Source organism: Falco peregrinus, unplaced genomic scaffold (genome assembly GCF_023634155.1).
Source record: "Falco peregrinus isolate bFalPer1 unplaced genomic scaffold, bFalPer1.pri scaffold_29, whole genome shotgun sequence".
NCBI lineage: Eukaryota > Metazoa > Chordata > Aves > Falconiformes > Falconidae > Falco > Falco peregrinus.
In genome coordinates this window covers 1,733,519-1,746,902 of record NW_026599598.1, presented here as the reverse complement: position 1 = coordinate 1,746,902, position 13,384 = coordinate 1,733,519, and positions in this window count along the sequence as shown.

Here is a 13,384-nt window from a genome sequence, read left to right as displayed (position 1 = left end):
GCCCCCGGGGCAGGGGGATCGGGGGGGCCCCCGGGGCAGGGGGATCGGGGGGGCCCCCGGGGCAGGGACGGGGGGTCGGGGCCCCGGGCAGCGGCCCGGTACGGCTGTCTACGGAGCGAACCACCAGAGGGCGGGAAGCCGAGCGCACAGGCTGCTCCTCAGCGCGGCAGCGGCGGACAGCGCCTCCCTCAGCGGCGAGCGCGGCGGTTAAACGGCCGGCGGGCTCTGCTGGCGGGGGCGGGGTCTGCTCCGGCGCGTGTCCCGCGCGAGTGACGTCACTTCCTGCCCCGCGGTGCCCGGCGGCTCCTGCGCGGTGCCCGGCCGCGGCGCTGCCGAGCGGGGCCGGGGGCAGCGAGAGGCGCGGCGGGTGGCGGCGGCGCTGCGCCCCCCGCAGAGCACTCGGGCCGCTGCCGGGAAGCCCGGGGGGTGCCGGCGTACCGGGCAGCAGCAGCTCCCCGCTGGCCCCGGCGGGGCCCGCGCTGCGAGCTCGCGGGGCGGCTCGGGCGAGTCGGTTTTAAAAGCAAATGGCTCAAACTGGGAAAGCGCTTGTCGTTCAGGGCAAGGGCATCTCGTCGGGGAGTTATGGCCAATACAGCTCTCGACGCAATTCGCCTCCTAGTTTGTTGAGCAGTCCTGCTTGTGTGCCATCGTTAGCCCTGGGCAAATGGATGCCAAAGGAACAAACAGCAAGGGTTAATATAGCGGGAGGGGGGCTGGGGGGGGCTGTAGGCACCATCTAGTTACCTGCCTTGCCATGACAGGGTCAGAAAGTTACTTTCCAGTAAATGTGCCTGAGCTGGCACTGCCACAAAAGAACACAAGCAGCCACTGAGTGTATGGAAACGTGGTCCAGAAATCAAAAGACAGGTCGTGCCTTTGGTATAGATAAGTTGGGAACCATCCTCCGTATTGTACTGCTGCGGTGACGGCACTAAGTAGTTCAGCGTGGTGAAACCTTACTATAAGTACCATATGGTTTTGGGGTGATGTCACAGTCCAGTATACCCTAGATGGTTTGACTCATGGAACACCTTGCCAGCACACTACTTCCTATTAGAAACTGCCTCTTGCCAATGAGGTTGTGTAACATGGGAGAGATGGCAAAGAAAACCTAAATCAGAGAGAGGGACACACTTGACTGTGATTAGCGCTGAAAATATTGATTACAACAGGACAGGAATGTAGTACCACTTTTTAGGGAGGAGATTCAGCCCTTTGAAATACCTTCTTTTCCTTCATCGCTAATAATGGTACAGCTCCTAAAACCTTCCTTTTCCTTTCTGGAATGAGTCTTCACAGCTTTATCAAGCCTGTTCGCTCTGGCAGTGTTCTCGCCGACCAAAGTGGCTGATGTACAGTCACTTTCCTTAGTTGATGCTCAGTGTATTAGCAGCATTCCGTTATTGCAGACGTGATCTCTAGAAGGAAGAGCTATAATAATAATAATAATAATAATAATAATAATTTTAAAAAGACAGAAAAAAGACTTTTGCTGAAAACACAGCCAAGTAAATTCAGGTTGCAAAACCCGAATTCTATGAGTTTTGGGAAATGGCTATGAGCAGCAGCCATTTCAAGAGTACCTCTGTAATCAGTCGGACCATTTAATGGGGGAATGGAGAGCAAAATGCATTTTTTAATTGAGTGTATTTGTTTTCTTCCAGACATTAGAAGAAAGGCAGGATTTTATTTACAAGGTGGCAACACACAGTAAACACAATCCATCTCTGCTCTTTCCAGGAGGAAGTATTTCTTCTCCAGTGTTTTTTCAAGTGCACGCATGCTCAGCCACAAAAACTTGGGTTTTTTACAGGTCACTCCCCAGCCAAGACCAGGAGACTCTACAGTTCCTGTGCAATATTAAATGTTTCAGAATGGTATTAACACCCCCCCACCCCCCACCCCCCCGTGATTACCCAGTTTTAGTTGGCAGGGACTTGGTAGCTGGCTGGGCTGAAATTCAGTTTCAGGCTTTGAAGATAAGAGGGTGCTGATGGGTCCTGTGGATATAGTATTATGGGCACAACGGGCCCTATTTGTTTATTATTAGCCAGAAAGGATGCAAACCTAAAAACTAGAATCTATCACCCAGAGCAACCTCAAAAGCACTTCTGGGAACTCTGCTTCTGGGTCTCCAAGACCAGGAAAGACGGACTGAGTCAGCTACTAGTAAGCAATAAGTTACTGCATTCATTTTTTTCTGCATCACCTCACACTGCATTGTGCCCTGGGAAGCAAAGACACCATTCCGAAAAGCAAACCCCCACCTGCCTCCTGCTCAACTCGTGCCCGAGACAGGCTTCAGGGGATGACCTTGGGCAAGGCCAACTGCACAGAGCTGTTCCGAGTGATGGTGGCGTTACTCCCCTCTCTTCCGAGAGGGAGTAACTGGGAACTCTTCCCAACAGAGCCACTCCAGAACTTACACAAAGATACCCGTCTAGCTTTTACTTGCTTCCTCCATGACCCCCAAACGATAAGGTACTCGCAGCCTGAATGGCAGGGATAACAGAAAACAATGAGTATGTAAGAACCGGACCAGAAGGTGCATGTGGTTCTCCTGGGTATTGGCTCGGTGCCCGGAGAATTTTCTGGGCTCGCCTGTTCCAACAGTTCAGCCTTTTCCTCGTCAAGATGAGCAACGCGCTCTTCCAAGGTGGGATCGTGACTTCAAGTGCTCCTCCCACGTGCTGTGCAAGTCCTTGGATGTCAGAGCCAGCATGTTCTGCTTCTGCATCTGTGAAAGCAACAGTGGCAGAAGAAAAAGTAAGGTGGCCGGAAAAGACAAGAGCGCAGGAGAATGCAGCAACTTACACAGAAACAGGCCTAAGCTCTCCTCTCCCCATCCAAGACCTATGGCCAAGGTTGGTGTGGAGTGTGAAACACACCTTAGGAACCATAACCAAGAACAGCAGCTGGAGCTGGTGGGAAGAAGGAATACTCTAGAAGTGACAGGATGAGGTTGCAACTTTGGGGAACAAGATGACGTGTCCACGCACACACAAAATCACCCTACAGCTTTCCTGCAAAGCTCCTCTGGTTCCCTCTATACTTCAGTTTTCATAAGAACACTGCAAAACGTGGTGCAAAAGTACAACATTCGCTCCTACTTTCAACAGCTACGGTCAGATTTCTTCATATAGTTACAGACATTAAGTACCTTAGTTTTCAACTTTTTTTCCAACTCCTTTTGCAAGTGCAGCTTGTCTCTCTCCAGGTCACTGTGGTAGCGCGTAGTAACTTCAAGTGAAGCTTCTGGCATAGATTGCTTTTTAAGTGCATCAGCAAGCTCCTGCTGCAGTTGTCCAACCGTGCCCTAACAAAACAGTTAAATGAGCATGAAGAAAGTTCTAAGAACATGAAATACGCCTTTAACTTATTTTATTATACAATTAGACCTGTCTGTAGGTTGAACCCAAAGGTATGAAATTTTGCCTGCCACCAGCAGGCATCTGCACAGATGATGAACCTCTCATCATCTTTCTCAGCTGAGCACCTTCAACTATCAGCAGCTGTTCATGAGGATTTCTGTTTCCTAACACATAAAAAAGGCTCAAGTATTGTTCTTCCTTGAACAATACATAAGCACACACTGCAATCAGGTATTTTTTTCTAACAAAACCCAAAGAAATCTGTTGTGATCTAAGAGCCATAGTTTGACTGCAAATATTACTCTGGTGACTGAAGGCAGGACTTTGTATTAGATTGTTCTTTGTTCTGTTTCTTCACTATACAAGTACAATTAAATGAATACAAATATCTGAAAGCTCTTTTGAGATACACTTTAAGAGTATGTTGAATCACATCCTCTTGTAGTCTTCTTACTGGGCTCGTTTTAGAATAACAACTGCCTTTATACTGATAGATTAGGTTTACAAAATTCTGGATAGCTCATATATATATATATACACACACACAGAGTCTTCAAAAGGAGCCTGTTATTTTGGTAGTAAGAATACAAAGCAAGTCACAGATTAAAATGATTGACAGTACTGCTGGAGTGTGGCTACATATCATAAAAGAGAAGGGAAAGCTTAAGGTCACTGTCTGACATGAACTTTGAGGAACAGGCAGGCCCCTCAGAATCCTCAAAACACATACAGAAATTAACAGCTGGACATTACTAATACTCTTCAATCTAGATAGCAACTAAAAGAGAAACTGTAGAAGAATGGCTGCAGAAGCGTGGCCTTAGAATCTCTGAAGATCTGCACAATCCAGGCCTGGTATTAGAATAGGCCTGTAATCAGAATTGTACTGAAGTTGCTGTGCTGAAGTTAACAAGAAAGGTAGCCTTGAGCTATTCTTGAATCCTGAGACCACGTAATTATGTTGTGCCAACAACAAGCTACAGCTGCTGGGAAAGCAGGTGCAGGGCCAAGAAAGAGAGGGAGCGGTATGGGAAAATAGGGAGTAACAAACTACAAGGCTGAAGCACAGCAACACAATTAGCTACATGGATAGAATGCTTATTTTAGTCATGATAATTAGGGGTGTGAGAACCACGCGCGTTTAGAGACTACTAACCAATTATATTTCTGCTTTACGAATATTCATGTGTATCGGTTCTCTATGAGTAGTGTTAGAAACTAATAAAGTTGAGCAAGATGCATAACTCGTATTGAGCGTCTTCTTGACTCCGGTGAACCCTTCTTCCAACAAGAAACTATTTTTTCCCCTCTGTAGAAGCTTCATATAAATCCAACCCCAACCACTTCACTTGTCTGCATCTTCATTTCTCAGCCCTCGTGTATTGGACGGTTCCTGCTTTTATACCACTCTCATTCATGTCATCAGTGCAATACTTATATAAAAAACATCAAATACAAAAACTATTCTATAGGGCATATGTCTTAGGGTTAAGACTTAAGGTTAAATCTTAAGGTTTAAGTCTTAGGGATAAGTCTTAGGGTTAAGTTTTAGGGTGAAGTCCTAGGGTTAAGTTTTAAGGTTAAGACGGGGTTAAGTCTTAGGGTTCTGTCTTTAGGTTAAAGTCATAAGATTAAATCTCAGGGTTAAGTCTTAGGGTAAAGTCTCAAGTATAAGGCTCAATGTTAAGCCTCAGGGATATGTCTTAAGGTTCAGTCTTAGAGTTAAGTCTTAAGGTTAAGTCTTAGGGTTAAGACTCAGGGTTATGTCTTAGGGTTAAGTCTTAGGGATAAGTATTAAGGTTAAGTCTTAGGTTTAAGTCTTAGGGTTTAGTCTTAGGGTTCAGTCTTAGGGTAAAGTTTTAAGGTTAAGTCTTAGGGTTCAGGCTTAGGTTTAAATTTTAAGGTGAAGTCTTAGAGTTAAGTTTTAGGATTAAGTCCTAGGGTTAAGTCTTAGGGTTCAGGCTTAGGTTTAAATTTTAAGGTGAAGTCTTAGGGTTAAGTTTTAGGTTTAAGTCCTAGGATTAAGTTTTAGGGTTAAGTCCTAGGATTAAGTCTTAGGGTTAAAGTTTTAAGATTAAATCTCAGGGTTAAGTCTTAAGTTAAAGTCTTAAGTTTAAGACTTAGGGTTAAGTCTTAGAGTTAAGTCTTACGGTTAAGTCTTACAGTTTAGTCTCATGTTTAAGTCTCAAGGTTAATCTCAGGGTTAAGACTTAAGGTTGAATCTTAAGGTTGAGTCAGGGTTAAGTCTTAAAGGTTAAGTCTGTAGTTTAAGTCTGAAGGGTTAAGTCTTGGGGATAAGTCTTAGGGTTAAGTCTCAGGGTTAAGTTTCAAGGCTAAGTTTCAATGTTAAGTCTCAGGTTTATGACTTAGGGTTAAGTATTAAGGTTAAGTCTTAGGTTTCAGTCTCAGGGTTATGTTTTAGGGTTAAGTCTTAAGGTGAAGTCTTATGGTTAAATCTTAGGGTTCAGTCTTAGGGTTAAGTTTTAAGGTTAAGTCTTAGGGTTAAGTATTAAATTTAAGTCTTAGGGTTAATTCTTAGGGTTAAGTCTTAAAGGTTAAGTCTTAAGGTTAAATCTTAGGGTTAAGTCTTAAGGTTAAGACTTATAGTTAAGTATTTAAGGTTACGTCTTAGGTTTATTGTCTTGGGGTTAAGTCTTAGGGTTCAGTCTTAGGGTTAAGTCTCAGGGTTATGTCTTAGGGTTAAGTCTTATGTTTAAGTCTTAGGGTTAAGTCTTAGGTTTAAATCATAGGGTTAAGTCTTAGGGTTAAGTTTTAAGTTTAAGTCTTAGGGTTAAGTCTCAGGTCTAGTTTTAAAGGTTAAGTCACAAGGTTAAGTCTTAAGGTTAAGTCTTAATTATAAGTGTTAGGGTTAAGTCTTAAGGTTAAGTCTAAGGGTTAAGTCTCTAAGATTAAGTATTAGGTTTAAGTCTAAGGGTTAAGTCTTAGGGATAAGTCTTAAGGTTAAGTCTTAAATTTAAGTCCTAGGGTTAAGTTTTAAGGTTAAGTCTTAAGGTTAAGTCTCAGGGTTATGTCTTAGGGTTAAGTCTTAGGTTTAAGTCTCAGGGTTAAGTCTTAGGGTTAACTGTTAAGGTTAAGACCTAAATTTAAGTCTTAGGGTTAAGTCTTAAGGATAAGTCGTAAATTTGAGTCTTAGGGTTAAATGTAAAGGTTATGTCTTACGGTTAATTGTTAAGGTTAAGTCTTAGATTTAAGTGTTATGGTTATGTCTTAAGGTTAAGTCTTAGTGTTAAGTCTTAAGGTTAACTCATAAATTTAAGTCTTAGGGTTAAATCTTGGTGTTAAGTCTTAAGGTTAAATCTTAAGTTTAAGTCCTAGGGTTTGAGTCTTAGGTTTAAGTCTTAAATTTAAGTCTTTGGGATACGTCTTAGGGTTAAGTGTCAGGGTTAAGATTTATGTTTAATTCTTAAGTTTACGTCTTAGGGTTAAGTTTTAAAGTTTAGTCTTAAATTTAAGTCTTAGTGTTGTCTTCGGTTAAGTTATAGTGTTAAGTCTTAGGGTTACATCCTAAGGTTCAGTCTTATATTAAATTCTCAGGGTTAAGTCTTAGGGATAAGTCTTAAGGTTAAGCCTTAGTATTATGTCTTAAGATTCAGTCTTAGATTTAAGTCTTAATAATAAGTCTTAAGGTTAAGGTTTGGGGATAAGTCTTAGGGTTAAGTCTCAGGGATAAGTCTTCGGGTTAAGTCTTAAGGTTAAATCTTAAGGTTAAGTCTCAAGGTTAATGTCTCAGGGTTAAGTCTTATGTTAAGTATTAGTATTAAGTCTTAGGGTTAAGTCTTATGGTTAAGTCCTAAATTTAAGTCTTAGGGATATGTCTTAGGGTTAAGTCTTAAGGTGAAGTCATTATGTTAATCCTTAGGGTTATGTTTTAGGATTATTTCTTAGGGTTAAGTCTTAATGTTAAGTGTCAGGTTAAGTCTTACAGTTAAGTCTTATGGTTACCTCTTAATGTTATCTCTTAGGGTTAAGTTATAAGGTTAAGTCTAAGGGTTAAGTCCCAAGGTTGAGTGTTAAGTTTGAATATTAAAGTTAAGTCTTAAGGTTAAGACTTAGGGTTAAGTCTTATAGTTAAGTCTTTGGGGTTAAGTCTTAGGCTTAAGTCTTAGGGTAAAGTATTAAGGTGAAGTCTTAAATTTAAGTCTTAATGTCAAGTCTTAAGGTTGAGTTAAGTTTTAGGGTTAAGTTTTAAGGTTAAGTCTTAGGGCTAAATCTTAAGGTTAAGTCTTAGGCTTAATTTTTATGGTTAAGTCTTAAGGTTAAGTCTCAGGGTTAAGTCTTCTAGTTAAGTCTTAGGGTTAAGTCTCAGGTTTATGTCTTACGGTTAAGTCTTAAGGTTATGTTTTAAGGTTAAGTCTTGTAGTTAAGACTTAACAGTAAATCTGAAGGTTAAGTCTCATGGTTAAGTCTTAGGGATAAGTCTCAGGGTTAAGGCTCAATGTAAAGTCTCAAGGTTAAGTCCCAGGGTTAAGTCGTAAGGTTCTGTCTTTAAGGCTGAGACTTAGGGTTAAGTCTTAAGGTTAAGTCTTACGGATTGAGTCTTAGGTTTACCTCTTAGAATTAAGTCTTGGGGATATGGCTTAGGGTTAAGTCTCAGAGTTAAATCTCAAGGTCAAGTCTCAAGGAAAGGTCTCAGGGTTATGTCTTAGGGTTAAGACTTACGGTTAAGTCTTAGGTTTAAGTCTCAGTGTTAAGTCTCAGGGAAAAGTCTTAGGGTTAAGTCTTACGGTTAAGTTTTAGCGTTAAGTTTTAGGGTTAAGTGTTAAGGTTAAGTCTTAGGGTTAAATCTTAAAATAAAGTCTTAGGGTTAAGTCTCAGGGTTAAGTCTTAAGGTTGAGCCTTAAGGTTAATTCTTAGGGTTAAGTCTTACGGATTGAGTCTTAGTGTTAAGTCTTGAGTATAAGTCTTAAGTTTAAGTCTTAGCGTTAAGTCTTAGGCTTAAGTCGTAGGGTTAAGATTCAAGGCTAAGTCTTACGGTTAGGTCTTAGGGTTAAGTCTTAGCGTTAAGTCTTATGGTTAAGTCTCAATGTTAAGTCTTAGGGTTCAGTCTTCTGGTTAGGTCATTATTTTAGGTCTTAGGGTTAGGTCTTAGTGTTAAGTCTTAATGTTGAGTCTTAGGGTTAAGTCTTAGGGATAAGTCTTAGGGTCAAGTTTTAGGGTTACGTCTTAAGGTTAAGTGTAGGGTTAAGTTTTAGGGCTAAGTCTTACGGTTAGGTCTTATAATTTAGTCTTAGGGTTAAGTCTTAAGGTTGAGTCTTAGGGTTAAGACTTAGAGTTCAGTCTCTAGGGTTAGGTCTTTAGGTTAGTTCTTAGGGTTAGGTATTAGGATTAAGTCTTAGGGTTAAGTCTTAGCTTAAGTCTTAAGTTTAGGTGTTAGGGTTATGTCTTAAGATTTAGTCTTAGGGTTAAGTCTTTGGGATAAGTCTATAGACTTCAGTCTTAGAGTTAAGTCTTAGGCTTAAGTCTTAGAGTTAGGCCTTATGGTTAGGTCTTAGGATTATGTCTTCTGGCTGTTTTAAGATTAAATCTTAAGGTTAAGTCCTAGCGTTAAGTCTTAAGGATAAATCTTAGAGTTAAGTCTTATGGTTAGGTCTTAGGGTTAGTTCTTAGGTTTAAGTCTTAGGGATAGGTCTAATGGTTAAGTTTTAGGTTAATTCTTAAGGTTAAGTCTTATGGTTAAGTCTTAGGACTGAGTCAGGATAAAGTCTTAGGGTTAAGTCTTAGATTTAAGGCTTAGGGTTAAGTCTGAGGGCTACGTCATAGGGTTAGTTCTTAGGGTTAAGTCTTAGCGTTAAGTCTATAGGGTTAAGTCTTAGGGTTATGTCTTAAGGTTGAGTCTTTAGGGTTCAGTCCTATGGTTAATTCTTAAGGTTATGTATTAAGGTTATGTCTTCGGGTTAAGTCTTTAGGTTCGGTCTTAGGGTTAAGTCTTAGGTTTAAGTGTTAAGGTTAAGTCTTAGAGTTCAGTCTCTAGGGTTAGGTCTTTAGGTTGGGTCTTAGGGTTAGGTCTTAGGTTTAAGTCTTAGGGTTAAGTCTCAGGGTTAAGTCTTCGGGTTAAGCCTTAAGGTTGAGTTTTAATATTGAGTCTTAAGGTTGTGTCTTAGGGCTAACTCTTAAAGTTAAGTCTTAGGGTTATGTCTTAGGGTTAATTCTTAGGGTTAAGTCTTAAGGTTAAGTATTATTACCAGGAACAGAGGTATATTACTGTAGGGTCTTGCAACTTGGTCTTCTGCAAGATCGATCGATCGATCGATAGATAGTCAGACAGGCATAAAAATTACGCAATAGGTGGCCTAAATGTTTCAGAGATTTATTTCCATCAGTTTAGGTCGTAGAACTTCCTACAGTAGTTATCTATTTCCTCATGCTGCCAAGAACTCCATCGTGTTTGCCATCACTAGTACCAGTTGCTCTTTTCCTTGTTTCTTTGGGTAACTTTGGAGTCTTTGATGTAGAAACAGGCTAGTGTGATGAAATTTAGCACATAGGAATACTTCATGGTTCGCTGACTCTCCAGCAGGGGTTTCCTTCCTCCACTCCCTGCCTAGCTCCACCCCTGTTCTCTTCATTCCTCTGTCCCTCTCCTGTCCCTCTCCTGCCACCACACTGCCCCATCTCACCCCCCTCTGCTGCTCAACATATTAAGGGAACTAGATCTGTATTGAAAAAATTGGGGTTTCTCTTTCCTCTCCTGAGGATTTACCACCCAGAGCAGGCTCAGGTTCTGATCCTGCAAACTGCTCTCCAGCGCTTGGATGCTTGCTCTGGGAAACAAGGACAGCTGCTCAAATTCTTTTGCAGGCAGAATCTTTGTTTAAATTCTAGTTGAAATGAAATGAAAAGCTGTCATCAGTCCCACCTGTGGCACAGAGAGACACCTGTGTTTCATGCACATGTCTGCACAGAAACACATGCAGAGGGAAAAAAGCCCAGAACTGCTTTGTGCAAGGAAGTACATAAACTCTCCCTATCAGCATTGCTGCTTTGAGCAATTGATTTGTTCTACAGTTATCTGACAAGCCGACATGCTGCCCATCAAATGAGAACCAGAATGTATGCCATTTGCAAGATGGGGCAGCAATAAGCTTTCGACCCCTTTCCAGCAAGATCAATTCAAGCAAGGTTGTGTATTCATGGATTTTCTCCTCTGCAAAGCCATGAAGAAAACATGAACAGCACTCCCCAAAGGCAAAGGAGCAAACTGAGGGAGAGCAGCTCATTGGTGCCTTTCAGAGCTTCAACAGTCGGGAGAAAAGGGAAAAAACCCATACAAAGATAAAGAACAGCCAAGATGCACTTTTATAAAATGTATATTGGGACCTGTTCCACACCTCAGAATGACTTTCAATATTGCTTTGCATGGCTTTTAGACCAAGGCCTAAAGTGGCGTGATAGCTTCTGCTTCCCAGGGCATGAGAAGATCACTCAAATGAGCAACACAGTAACAAGTAAACACCAAAGGCAATAGCGGAGCTTACCGTTTCCCTCCACTGGCCACCAGCTGTGCAGTAAACCAGCTTAACACAGCCTCCCTAAGGATGGCTCTAAAGTCGCTGAAAAGGAAAAAAAGAAGGTAAGTTCTTCGCCCTGAATGTAAAGGCACCCTCTTGGCTCCCAGGCAGGTGGCACAGATGGCCCAGCAGGGTCATGTCCCCAAGTTCGAGGAAAGAGAAAAGAAATGCAGGACGTCTTAGCGGGGTGGGTTTGTTGCATCCTTTCCGTTTGTTGAAAGCCTGAGGAAGGATGTATTCCACGGTAGGACCGGTGGCACTTTATACCTGAGGTTAAAAAAGTGCTGCCCTTCAGTGACGCTCCCCAAGCTGCTTTCACCACCAAACAGAAAAAGATTTGCTTTCTCCAGTATGGTAGGAATGATACCATAAAGTTGGTCATGGAGAAAAACCCTCTAAGACTTGCTTGGAAGTTTCAGAAGGCAGGCATTCTTTATGGCAGTGCTGGGAGCACGGGGGAATGTTTCCTCTGAGCGTGCTCACCCAGTTCCTCGAGGGTACGCACTATGGACAGCAGAGCACTTGCACACTCATAGCGCATTACACATGCATTTTCAGTCAGGCACGGGATGGGTTACAAGTTTCATGCTTCTAACGCAAACGAGCACACACCCTCAGACAGCACTGCTGAGGTTTTTTACTAGCTCCCCGTGCTCCCCAAGCGAGGCCTTGCCCTCTCTCAGGGGGGTATCTGAGTCAGGGGTCGCAATCTCCCCCCACAACAATTACCTCTGCCCGACTTCCAAACAACTTTCTGCGGATCGCAGCACTCTATCGGCTTGTCTCCTCCCGCGGCCGTAACGTCCTCACCCAGAGGCTCTTTCTGCATCACTGAAGAGAATGGAGATCTTTTCCCCATCCATTCTTTGTTCCCCATCCTCCCCAAGGCTGACTGCCTGGATTAGAGGTCCCTTAATTCATCACTTGTAACAGCTTTAGAGAGTCAGCTTGGCCTAACCTTTGTGCGCAGGTGTGTTTAACGTAGAGCTACACAGCAAATCAGAGCGTGGTAACTGGGCAGCTCAGACATCTTGTCCCTTTGCTGAGCCAGCAGCCTTCCCTTAACAGAATTGCTGGACATAAATGTATATACAGTGGAATCTATATGGTGGCATCAAACGTCCCCCCAGACACCACATCCATCCCTAAAATCCTTCCCCCCAAACAACCCTGAAAGACTTCCCTTGACCCCCTTCGGCTGGGAGCCCCCTTGCAGCCAGTGCCATGAGTCTCGGGAACTGAGAAATTCCCCTGGAGAAGGTACCAGGAAGGAATTCTCTTGCTGCTTCCCACCGTGCATGGCAGCCATGTGAGGCACAGCACAAGAGTTCTGCTCCCTGCTTTCTGTGGTGGGAAAATTGACACAGCACTTTTGAACTCATACAGAACCAAAAAGCATGGCTTGGCTAAGTGCAGCGCTGCTCCCCTGGAGAGGGTTCCAGGAAGGAATTCTATTGCTGTTTCTCACCCTGCCCTGGCAGCCATGTGAGGCACAGCAGAAAAGTTCTGCTCCCTGATTTCTGTGGTCAGAAAACTGACCTCTTTTCATTGGCAATAATGCACAGCCCAAAAAACTCACCTTGACAAAGTGCAGCAGTGCTCCCCTGGAGAAGGTGCCAGGAGGGAATTCTCTTGTTGCTTTTCACCCTGCCCTGGTAGCCATGTGAGGCACAGCACAAAAGTTCTGCTCCCTGCTTTCTGTGGTGAGCAAAATTAACCCTTCAGAGTTGCAGTCGTTAAGAGCCCAAAAAAGTCACTTTGGGAAAGTACAGCACTCCTCCCATAAAGAAGGTACCAGGAAAAAATTCTGTTGCTGTTCTCACCCTGCCCTGGCAGCCATGTGAGGAACAGCACAAAAGTTCTTCTCCCTGCTTTCTGTGGTGAGAACATTGACCCAAACCTTTTGCACTCATGCAGAGCTGAAAGAAAAAGTAAGTCTTGGGAAAGTGCAGCACAGCTCCCCTGGAGAAGGTGCCAGGAAGGAATTCTCTTGCTGCTTCCCACCCTGCCCTGGCAGCCATGTGAGGCACAGCACTAAAGTTCTGCTCCCTGATTTCTGTGGTGAGAAAATGGACCTCTCACATTTGCGATCACGCAGAGCCAAAAAAACCCTCACTGTGGGTAAATGCAGCACGGCTCCCCTGGAGAAGGTTCCAGGAAGGAATTCTCTTGCTGTTCCTCACCATGCCCTGGCAGCCATGTGAGGCACAGCAGAAAAATACTGCTCCCTGCTTTCTAAAGTTAGCAAAATTGACCGTTCACAGTTGCACTCATGGAGAGACAAGACTTTCTTACTCAAAAGCAAAACCCAAAAAGCCACGTAGCCTTGGGAAACCCCTTGTCCTTCCGTGTGGCTGGTGACTTCCCATGGCTCTTCCACAAGGCAGGACAAATAACCATGAATTTGGAAGTCCACGTAATTTCAAGTACACTTAGTCCTCTGACAGTCACTACTTGTGGGCCAGCAGTCCTCTCACCCCTCCA